At 47.6% G+C, this 12,208-nt stretch overlaps 1 protein-coding gene across 8 annotated transcripts in view; it reads left to right on the top strand.

The window, feature by feature from the left end:
• The window catches only part of Shaker (potassium voltage-gated channel protein Shaker), a 342,093-nt gene that overhangs the window by 140,957 nt on the left and 188,928 nt on the right, over positions 1-12,208 (top strand). For 2 of the 8 annotated variants that reach the window (XM_076824880.1, XM_076824861.1), the window contains exon 1: positions 10,159-10,501. The exons of 5 other annotated variants lie outside the window; for them this stretch is intronic. The gene's annotated coding sequence lies outside the window, so the exon portion shown is untranslated. Of the gene's footprint in view, positions 1-10,158; positions 10,599-12,208 lie in introns of those variants that run through there. One more of the 8 variants, XM_076824853.1, reaches the window with a different exon arrangement.

The following is a 12,208-nucleotide window of genomic DNA, read 5'->3' as shown; positions in this document are numbered from 1 at the left end:
AAAGGGACTATTCAAACTGACGCCACTGAACCGTCACGGAACTGATAAGTGTGAACCCGCCTTTAGTCTCAATCGTTCGCGCCTTTCTGCTTCAGACGACACAGGAATTTTATCGCGTGGTACTTGATTCGCTTCGATGCAGTAAGAGGGCTGAGGAAAGCTCCTCCCTTCCAGCGGCGATCATTCAATCGTTGCGTTGTTTCATTAGCTACTCGTTGGTATTTAGAAGTGTATGTGTAATTAAGCGCCGATTGTATGTAGCTTCTCAGCCTGGTACTTGTTGAGGCGTAAGCGATTTCAGGTAGAAACTTCATCATTAGAAGGAAGTAAGGAAGACGTAGTTAGAGAGACAGGTGTCGTATAATTATAAGTGTAACGAATGATATCCATCCAACGACTTTTTGGACCCACTATAGTCTCGTTTATATAACTCATGGTTAAATTGAAGCAAACATTCTTACGTGAGTTCGTGTAAAACTGTTTTACTTCAGATAAGTTGAGGATGATAGGAAAAATTCTGTTTTTATTAAGAAATTTCGTTGAAGGTGTTATCAATGTTATTAACTGAAAAAGAAATATTCGAAAATTTACGACCTCCAGTTAAAATTGTACTTTGCATCTGTAGATTTACCTACCTCTTGCAACCACACACGAATACTTCCAGTGACACAAGGAGCTACTTCGAAAAAGCACGTTCCACGAGAAAATTCAAACTACCCCGCCAAATGGTGCGTCAGAAGCGCGTGACGCGTTTCCCCGGAAGCTTCTCGAAATCGTGGACACGTCGGTAAAGCAGGCACCGACAACCTCGCTCAAGCTCCCTCGAGCTGGATCCTCGAGGCCGGTTGGAAGCTCGTGGTATCCCCATTTGCGGAGGTTCGCGAGCTTCCCGCTAGGCGGCGTTTTCAGCAATTTCCACCCTCGATAACGCTGTTTCTCCCAGACCAACCCTTACCCTGCATTTCCTCGGCCACTCGGGGATATCCAATCTTCCCTTCTTTTCCCCGCCGATTGCAAGCGCAGGGAGACTTTTAATCTTCCGTGGAAGATCCGCAGAAACTCGTTCCAACGGCAACGAGACTTAGTATTCGTTAATCACTGTCGGGTGGCCCGGTAATTCGAGGAAGAAAGCTCACCCCTCCAGCTCTGACGAGATTTCTGGCCCCTCAAAGGGTTGAGCTTCTTGCAGGGCGCCATTAATCACCCCGCTGACTAAGGCACGGCCGACGCGCGTCGAGATCACTCGATTAAGTCAAACGATATTACGGTCAGTTGCGTTGGGAATTACGAGGAGCGTTTAGCCTATAGATCGGGCGGTGGGTGCAGCTGCGAGGGCGGTAGTAGGGGGGCGGCTGAAAATTACTGCTCGTCCATCGGCCAGGTTGATCGAAACGATTTCGTGGCCCGTCGATTAGCCAAGTATCGATCGCTGCCGCGGAGCCAGGCGAGAGGCAAGGCTGTTAGCGTTAAACCACGCCATCGAACCGCCGCCGCGGCGTGTGCCCGCTGGGCTCTGATTACCGACGATCCTGAATTAGGTCTGGGTCAGTGCAGATAAAAGATTTTCACGTGTCCTAGATTCGCGCCGCCGCGGAACCGTTATCATCGATATATCGGGCATCTCGACGCGCGGCGGCCGTTTATGAAAGAAGTTGGGCAAATATCGGTGGGCTTTTTCGGAGAGTGTGTGTCGATCTCTTAAACCAGCCAATTTTGCGCGCGATAAACTGCCGGCTCTGGCGAGCCCGATTGATAACGCGATCTTTCGCCTCGGTGGTCGTCTGAATCGCTCCGAAGCGCTCGATGATGATTGGGGCGGAGGGTCTGGCTCGTTCCGCGATGTGGCTTCTTCGAGGACCGTGCGATGTAGCACGTACGCGCAGCCACTCGTTCCATATAAATACCGGGGCAAATAAAAATGCTAATTTCCGCCAATTTCGATCCGATGTCTGAGGAGGATGCATCGATTACTCTCCCTTTCCAGAATTTGGATACGTATGAATTGCTGGTAGAAAGCATTCAAGCTTTCCTTTGGAAATATGTTACGAGAAAATAAATGATGGCTTTACCTAGGGCTCCAGTCTGTGATCACTAGTTAAGCACAGAGAATCTTTTGTTTCATGTATCTTGTATATTGGATCCCCATAAAAAACTTAAAAAAAGTTAAAAAATTTCGCCAAGTACATGAAATCAAATAAATCACAAAAGAATAGAAGATAATAATAATTAGAATGTAAAAAAAAGATGTGAAATCAAAATGAGCTGCAAGTACATAAAGGTGCTTTCCAACTGCGCTTAAGTTGACACAACTACATATACACAGTTAAAATGCTCAGCATCATTTTACGCTTCGATTATAATATATATTAATATATATATAATATTAATATTAATATTACTACTATTAATATTAACTATTAATATTACTACTATTAATATTAACTATTAATATTATTACTATTAATATTAATAATATTACTACTATTACTATTAATATTTCTACTATTACTATTAATATTAATAATATTACTACTATTACTATTAATATTTCTACTATTACTATTAATATTAATAATATTACTACTATTACTATTAATATTTCTACTATTACTATTAATATTAATAATATTACTACTATTAATATTAATAATATTACTACTATTAATATTAATAATATTACTACTATTAATATTAATATTAATACTAATAATATTAACAATTTGGAGCGTTTCTAGTTGTAAGCATTCGGCGTTAAAAACGACCTACGGTGCGATTGGCACATAGGTGGCGCTCCGTTAAGTAGAGTCCGGAACATAGAAACCTCGCGGAGACGGTGTTGGGGGAATCGGCAACGCGGCTGACCAGTGCGCAGAGGATCGTGGGTTCGAGTCCCACCGCCCGAGGGTGTGTGTGTTCCATTTTTCGCCTACAAAGTCGTACATACGAACGAGTGTCTCAGCACATCATAGACGACGAAGGTTATACAATAAAAATTGAAGAGCTTAAAGAGGAACTCGACAAGAGTCCTCCATATCCCGTAGTAGTAGTAGTACACTTTATATTAACTTCCTACCTTCCTCGAGGTCTCCCTTGTTTCGTGATGTAACTCCGCTGTTGGTTCTCATACTTGATCGCCAGGCCGTTATCGACTCATCGGGAGAGAATCGCGTCACTTAGGGGGATACCCTAATAAAATGAAAGGAAACGAGCTGTGTGGCTCGATAGAGAGTCGCGCTATCGGCGGCACGATGATCCTTCAGGGTCCGGGCCGTTGCTATCGACCAGAGTTTATTCGAGAAAAAAAAATTGCTATGCTCGTGTACGTATCGTGCGATCGCATCCGCGAGGAGCCATCGCGAGCCAACCCTCGTTTAATGCTCAATCGAGGAAGTAATATCGAACGACCGTGCCATTCGAGGCGCGTATGTATAGTAATCGCGACGTCGCCACACGTTATCGCGGCGTTCCGCGTGAAACGAGGTCCGAAGAGATCGAATTAATGACGACTACGCCAGGCTGATCCTCCTGGTTCGAGGTTATCGACGCTTGTCAATTTCGTCCGCGATTTTCAGGGACACTTGGCTCGCGAATCCTAACAAATGCCATCGCAACTTTCCCTCGAGTGTGGCAGCGTCAACGTTTAATGCGCTCTGGCAAGCTCACAGGGGCGGCGTCTCGACGGATTGGTGAACGAGCTGACCGAATTCTTCCAGCGAAATAAACAGGGGTCGTTGTATTAATACGCCAGAGGGGGGTCCACGATCGTTCGATCACCTATCGAGTTATTTCGAAGCGAACCCTTTTGGGGCTTCGTGTCTAGAAACGCGTGCTTGTAACTTTCATACACCGCAGTGCTATTTATACGGCCGGCTCTCTGAACGCGAATAAAGGGAAGATGACGATGGAGAGTAGCCTAGTACATGTCTCTTCGATCCCTCATAGAAAAATCATGTGGGTGCTTTTAAGGAAAAAGCGCGCGTGCACTTAGCTGATGCGGTGCATGTGTGGATTCAGTAGAGTTGCAGAATCTTGGATTTTAGTAAGAGGTTCTTTCTCCTCCCTTCTTGTCCTTTATGGCTTCTTTGAAATTCTGGTACTGGTGTGTATTCCGTGGGCATTAGGAGCGTTTAGTGATTGGAACCGTCTGCGAATCGAGCATTCAAGCTAATTACAGTTAAATCCTTCCTCCAGATTTTGAAGACCATTCGGTTCATTCAAACGAACTTTGCGCCACCCTCTTTGGATTACTCCTGAAGGATGCAAGCAGCAACCCTATATTTCCTTCAAACATCCATCAACTTTACCAGTAAAAAATAATCTTCCTTCGAAGCATTCCCCCAAAGTAGAGGCTAGAATACAACAATCGATACTATGCTACTCAAAAGAGGACTACACTATTCGACTGGCACGCAACCTTTCACTGCCTCGAGTAGCCAAGCACCTAACATCCTTTTCGACCGATTTCCGCCCCCCACCCCTTTCGCCGATCAATGTCCACGCTCGTAAGGGAAGCAGGATTTACGAAGACTGCCTCTTCCCTGGACCACCTCCTGGGAGAAGATCATTCTAACTCGCTTATCCGTATCGTCCCGACCGGATTCGAAGGAGGAACCATTTTGGCTCAGCCCCATTCTGGTACCGCTTCTTCGCCCCTTCCATTCATTCCGGCTACCCCCTCGCGACCTTCTCGATTCCCACCCTTCTCGCCCTCCGGCAATCACGGCCACCTCTCCACGGTTGATCGAACAGCCGAGGCCGGGGGGAGAGGGAGGTCGGGCCATCGCGACGGAATAAATCGCGGCAGGACACGCGGATATCCCGAAAGGAGGTTCGAAGGTGTTCGAGGATAATACTCGAGTCGAATCTAGCCGGTGGTGGCTAGATATCGACTTCGAAACCCCACGCACGAGCAGCACCGCGGAGGCGTCGCTGGCGGGGGCTAAAGGCGGAGGGGGGCCATAGGGAGGCGCGTGGGGGTGTGGGTGACCGAGAGGGAAGCAGCGGCGGACGCCGTTCATACATCCGCGGGGATCGCGCTCGCGCATACGAGCGCGCTCTAAAGCCGCTCTCGAGCATGGCCAGGCCGAACGAGCGAGCGCGAGCGCGCCGCTAGCTGGCGTGGAAGCGAGCGAGCGAGCAGGCACGCGTTGTCCGCTCAACCGAAACCCCACCCCATTCAGCTCTATACTAAGTGGAGAGTGAACAGAGCAATGGCGGCCGGTTAGACAAGGAACACAAATTAGTAGGGATTGCTTTCTCTGTCTTATGTATAGTGCATGTCAGTGAACTTAGCCGCGCGAACACGAATGTAAAAATTGCAAAACATATCCGAAGAAGAATATTCTTACGAATAATGATCGCAAAATAAAAAAAGGAGTCAAATAGGTTAAAATTACTCGTGATTATTATTTTGAGAGTCATAATACATGTTTTAGTGATATTAAGGGGCGGTTCCGGTCTAAAAATCGATGTTATTTTTATTTCATTTTTCGAATGCTCAACCTTGTAGGAATACGTGTTTAAAATTCGTAAAATTCACGAATTTATAGGCATTTACGTTGCGGCAAATGCATGGGCAACACCCGGCCACTCGGCACTCACGTAAATCTTTAAACGCGTTTTTCTAAAACAGTGCTCTCAAAATCGGTGGAACCTGTATCTCTAAAAGTTATTATACGATTCGACTGAAACTTCTTTTAGTTTGAAGAATATACTTCTGGCTCGTGGACAGACCAGTCAAATTTAAAAAAAATGAAAATTTGTAATTTTTAAATGCGTCGAAAGGACGAAAATTATAGGGAAACAGTGATTTCAAACTTCAAGTGTCGTTATTTTTTGAATAATGTCATTTTTTGTAATTATTTCTGGTCAGTCTACGAGCGAGTTTCATGCCCTTTAATGCTCTGAAATTGTTTTTTATTTCAGTCCAATGGTTTAGATGCTATAGGTTCCACCGATTTAGATGAATTTTTTTACCCTTCGACTTTAACGACTCCCCAGTGCCGTCTGCAATGATTAATTATAAAACAAAAAATTTATTTCTATAATTTAAGACTTATAATGCAAAAAGTCGCATTAAATTATATGTACATAGTAGTTTTTCTTTAATTAATTCCTAAAGATCATCTATTTTTATCGGATCTAAACCGGAACAGCCCCTTAATCATGATACAAGAATGAAACAAAGTTCGTATCTTTACAGATGCAAATAATAAACATTGTAAAATGTACGTAATTTTTTTAAATTATATATGCAAGCTTTGTGTATATTTCGGTGGGTCGGAGATGCTCGACAGAGGTCGGGACTTGACAAGTTGCATGGGATACCCATATAGTTATACGGAGAGACAGTTGGACTCATAAATATATAATTGACTGCACTAACGGTTCGTGAGTGGACTACTAATTGGGGATCTTTAGATATAAAATCTGCAAGTGCAGATCTTCTGTAGGAATCTGTATTAAGATAATGTACGGAAGCACGAACATCTAATTGTTGATTCCCTATTTTTAGGTTAGTGTAGCACGTGGGATGGATACAATAATTACTTATGTAAATACTAATAAAATCCATATTTTTAGACGAATCAACCTGGTGTTTTTGCTAAGGAAGGGAACCCCTTTTTAAACATATTATATATATATTTTTACATTTGTACGCAATTTTGTTTATTTTGGCATATTTACAATTGTCATAAATGTATAAATATCCGGAGTATACTCATGTCAATTAATTTCATATATACATATATTTATACAATTCAATACATGGTAAACATTAATGTACACTGTAAGTATGTTGTCCAATCCTAATGGGAAGGGAGACCTGCAATCTGAATGCCTGGAACTTAAGAACTATAAGTAATACAATTATTTAATTGTTGATCTGAAATGGATTAATATAAATGCATTGTTAAAGTATTTATTATAAATTAATATTATAAACCACAAAAAAGCACGAACCTCCATGCAACTAAAACTTTTCTGCAATACCTCTTCTACTAACTGGGTGGATATACCATTCTCTTTTAAATTTTGAATGACGTCGGTCATTGCATTCAAGCGAGCATCCCGTCGTTGTAACTGCTTTTGTAATATTTGTACTTTATGCCGCAATTCTAGCACTGTCTGCGTCGGAGGCAAACACTTCTCTGTTAGTTGAACACCAACGTCCTTTTTTGCTATGCTCCCGCGCTGTGCATGTAACAATAAAATTTAACTATAGGTTTCAATTCAGATTTCATGCATACAATTATGTAAACATCGTGAGAAACTTGTATCATTGTTTGAACGCCTATATCCTTTAGTCCTGTGCCATTGCATTGTTCCTGTGTCTTCCCTGGCGGCTCCTCTTCACCAAATACCACATTGGTATTGGAAGTCGAAGGCCCATAATTGAGTGCCTGTAAAATGTTTCTACTTTACCAACTTTATCTATGGCTACACTTCATGACATCTTTCTTCTTTCTATATGGATATTTGCGTGCGTCATTTGTGTGATTATAATGAAAATGGTGGTTGAGTAATGTTGGTAATGCATGCCGCTTGAGTGTACGCCGCACACTTGCAGATGTTCCGGATTGGAAGCAGTCGATAGTAAAATGTCCACTACATATTTTACTATATTTGCTTGCTTTTGGTAGGAACTCGCAGGAATTGTCGCAGCAAATCTTTCATTTACCTCCACTTTTAACGGGAAGCTGTACGAAATTACATTTCTTAAAGGTAGTAATCAAAGATACCTACTTTTCCCTTACTAAAAATATGCAATTTCAGTTTCATTCTCACTTACCTATGAAAAGTAACACCCTGACTTATCTTCCGCTCACTTTTGCAATTCTTAATGCAGCACGAACGGACCATTTTTCCGAACTACCAAAACGCCAAAATGATGCTAACCAATGCTAACTGATAAGTAAAATAACAACGATCATGGCGTGGCGTGGCGCCTGTACCTCCACCACACGCAAATTTACTACAGGATAGTAGAGATAGAGAGGGCTAGTAGGAAGAAGAAGGATACGTTCACACACTATTTTTCCATTTCTCTCTGACCGCTGTCGCCTCTACTTCTTCCCACTGATGTTCACACTCCAGTTAGGATAGAGCTCAATGCCCCACCCTCGCTCGTCCACCCTTCCTCGGAGGCTGACCGAGCCGCCTGGCGGGACGGAGCTCTTGCCTTCGCTGAACGAGGATCGAACGCTACGAATCGAGCGGAGGAGAGCGAGAGCGGGCGAGCGGAAAGAGGGAGTGGAGGGTTTGGGCGCGAGAGAGTGAAAGGGTAGATGAGCCGGGAGTCGGGAGCGGGGTGAAACGAGAGGGAGAGGGAGATTTCGCGTCGACGCTGGCGCCACCGCGCAACGCCGTGGCGGTTCCAAGCGGCAAACCTGGCACCTCTGCTGTCCTTTAACGCCCTGTCCCACCATATCTGACCCACCGTGTCTCTGTTCTATCCGTCCGCAATCGGAAACGCACAAACACTCGCCACTTTAGCAGAACCAGTCGGCTCTCTTACGCAAGACCTCAGGTTGCCATCTAAACGGTCATTTAGTCGGGCTCTGCCTTCTCGTCTTACGCTTCCTAGCTTTCTTCGCTTCCTCCTTCCATTTACTCGCTACCACTCATCTCACCCCTCTCCTGTCCCGCCGTAACCTGTCATTCGGTCGCCCTCGTCCCTCTCCCGTTGTTCCTTTCGTATCCCTCGACTTCCTCCCTCTCCAACGCCCGTCTCCTCTCACCACCGCCCCTGTCACCCTTCGTCCTACCCCTACTCCAGCCCCCTCACCCCTTCCTGTGCGTCGCTTCGTCCTTTTCTGGTATCCAGGAGAGTCCCGCAACACGCACGTCCGGCTCGGCGATTCAGAAACTCACGAAACGCGGGGAAACGTGGTCGTACGAGGTGAATCCGCTTTACCGGTTCTCGGTGATCGAATTAATCGGTCGTCCGTTGTCGCGTCTGTGCCGGTGACAGTGGTGCTCTTACGCTCCCCTAGCCTCCATCACCCTCCCGTTTCGCTGTTCCCCCGTTTTCCACGTCGCGCACCCACGTTTTCCTTTCCCTGCGCTCACCCTTGTCACCCTCCGACGCGACGACCCCCCAAACCGTGTGCACCGATTTTCGCGGGGTTTCCGCGCCAGAGTGGACCCGTCTTACTGTCCACGGAGGAGTCGAGGAGACGCTTTTCACCCGCCGAACCGATTCGATCGCGAGCGTCCTCCGTGGACAGGGAGAAAGAGGAGGACCAGCAGAGGCAGGGAGAAAGGAAACGCGATTAGCGGGACGGTGACGAGAAAAACGTGACTTTACGTGGGCTGGCCAGCGCTGCTAATCGAATCGACCGACCGCGTGGCGGTGGCTGTTCCAGTGGCTGGAAAATGTGACCGACCCTTGCCAAACGATGTTTTTGCTCCTCGTCGCCTCTCCTCTCGCCGCGCGCTCAATTCGATCGGGATCTCGTTTGGTGACGTTCTGCGTAGGAACAGAAGCGAGGCTTTCCACGCGGTGTTCGTTAACCTGCCAGTATCCGCGGGGTCAGCGAGATCGGGGTCGTGGTCGAGAGTGAGCGCGGGGCTGCACGAGGCGAACTCATGTCCTGACCGCGATGAAATTAAATGATTGCGTGACGGTGCGCTTTATCGGTGTTTTCCAGCTCCCTCCTCTCGGTCTCGTGCCATCCTTCCTCCTCGCTTATCACCCCCACCAGCTGAATCCCTGCTCTCGCGCGACTCGCGGCCGCCCGACCGCCCGACCACCCTTCGTCGTGGCCGTCGTTGAAGCCTTCGCTCGTCCTTGAGGAACCCCGCTGTTCGACGGTCGCGTACGAAACCCGCTCGGGACCGTGGTTGTTTCAGGTGGACTCGTCTATCGCGATGAAGCGAGCGTACCGGCCGATGCCGCGGTTCGATATCGCCGTGATAGGCGGTCCTACTCTCTCTCGCCGCCTGGCAGCCGACGCGGGTGTCTGGTCGCTGTGATTCCCGTGAAATTGCTCGAACCGGTTCGGCCCATCGAGCGAATCGGGGTCCCGAGCGCACGCGACACGCGGCCTCGGAACGATCCGCTCGGCAAACGCGGTCGGGGTGCTGGCCGAGCGATCAGCTGACGGGGAGCAGTGATTGCGCGGCTCGATACGCGCGCGGAACGGAACGGGACGGACCAGTGTGTGTGCCTCGCGGTGGTGGCCGTCGGAGATCCGTGATACGGCTGGTGCGACGGGATCGACTGAGAGTGGCAGTGCTGAGTGGTTGACGAGCCGACGGAATCAGTCGGACTGCTCGCAGGCGAGGCGTAGAACTCTCGAGGATCTCGCGTGGACTCGCCTGGCATCACGACGAAATGAACCCTCTCGCGGCACGGCGGTGGTTCGCCGTGGCGCGTTATCGAACACCACCAGGGCACCGCTCCTCCGCTCACCGCTGTGCTTTAGTGTGAGACCGTTCTGTGCGCGCGCGATACTGTGCGGCCCGAGACCGCCGCGCTAGTGGCTGAAGAATATTCGTAAGTGGCACACACATAACTCACACACACCGCCGGCTGTCCTAGGACGTGCGCGGGACACACGGGGATCGTGGTAGTAAACGCAACATGCGGGAAGGTACAATAGTGCGGGCCGCCACGGCGATCCGCTGGGCCATCGCCAGTTAGCCACTGTACTTTTCTATTCTCTCTCTACTGTCTACTTTGCGCTCACACAAGCGCGCGCGCGCGCGCCCAGACACTCTCTATTTCTCCGTCTCTCTCTCTCTCTCTCTCTATCTCTCTCTCTCTCTGTCTTTATAGTCTCATTTATCTCTCTCTATCACAACCGACACGCACACACACACACGCGTACCCGAGCGCGCGCGCGCGCCACACACCACACGTACAGGAACCGTCATACCCACTCAGGTCGTTCCGCGTCAAGTCGAGTCCCTCGTTCCTCGCGAGTGCGACAACGATTCCCTCGTGTTCCTTTCACGAAAACCTCCACCGAAACACCTTCTTCCCACCTTCTCGGTACTCGTCGTCGCGTTTGCTCGCTAATTCACAATTTCGCTACACAACAGCCCCCTTTTAAGGACGATCGAACGTTCTATTGTTCCACTGGCAAGTGTTCCTTCCGCTCTCAGTTGCTTCCCGCGAGCACGGCAAGTGTTTTAGACTTGCAGCGGTTGCATAATTGCCCGTTGCGGTGCAACGATTTTCCGTTAAGTCGCAATATATTTGCTTTGTCGTTTTTAAAAGCCTGAGCCCAGGGAAATATAGTTTCCTTGTAACGGAAAGTTTCTTCCCGCTGCTTTCACGGAACGGATCTCTCGTAGGTCTCCTTCTTCTCGATTTTCTTATTTCTGCGACTGATGCGAGATTTGCTTGTGTCTTGGACGATCGAACGTTCCATTGCCCCTTCGGGTTTCCACTTTCCGCGATCACGGCGACTATTTCCGCTCCCGTCCATTCGATATAAGCTCCTTTAAACGCAACTGCGCTCCGCATCCGCGGATCCCACTCTCAGCTCCTATCCTCCACATTTTTCTGCCGTCGCGTTTCTCACGCTGCAAAAAGTTTAACGCGAGAGCGAGCACCCGCGCGAAAGTTCGCTCGGCCGTTTCCTTCAACCCCGCTCCACCCTCTTTTAATAACTGATACGCGACATTCCCGATAATCGACGATTCTATTTCCGTTTCTGGCGTTACGAATAGAGCCTCTGTCAGCCGAACCCTGCCCCGAACGTTCTATTGTTTCACTGACGACTGTTTCTTCCGTTATCGGCCTTCCCGTGCAAGCTTTTCGCTTTTCACTCCACAGTTTCGGCAAGCACGTAACCCATTTTCTATGTAACGCGCGAAATATACCTTCGTTACAATCATCCGTGGCAAAGAACACGTAAAGTGGTTTCCAACTTGTGACGTTTTCGTCTTTCTCGCGCAATAGCTTAACCTCAAAACGACAGTACAGGGCCGCGGTAGATTAACCAATAAGCAAAAGAAGCACGTGCTTGGGGCATCAGGAGAAGGGGAGCACCATAGAAATTTTTCTGAATTTTAAAATCCAACTTTTGTTGCAAACATTTTTAGTCAAATTATTAACTGAAGTTGGCCCAAAATCTTTCAAGTGCTTAGGGCCTATAGGGGTCTCATTCCGGCCCTGCTATGGGATCACTAGCGACACCGGAGCATTTTAATAATTTCTACAAATTTAATGCTTTCACTATCAAATCTCGATTTC

This window comes from Andrena cerasifolii, chromosome 1 (genome assembly GCF_050908995.1).
Source record: "Andrena cerasifolii isolate SP2316 chromosome 1, iyAndCera1_principal, whole genome shotgun sequence".
Lineage (NCBI taxonomy): Eukaryota > Metazoa > Arthropoda > Insecta > Hymenoptera > Andrenidae > Andrena > Andrena cerasifolii.
Note: the sequence above shows the minus strand (reverse complement) of the source record. Positions and strands in the feature narration are given on the sequence as shown.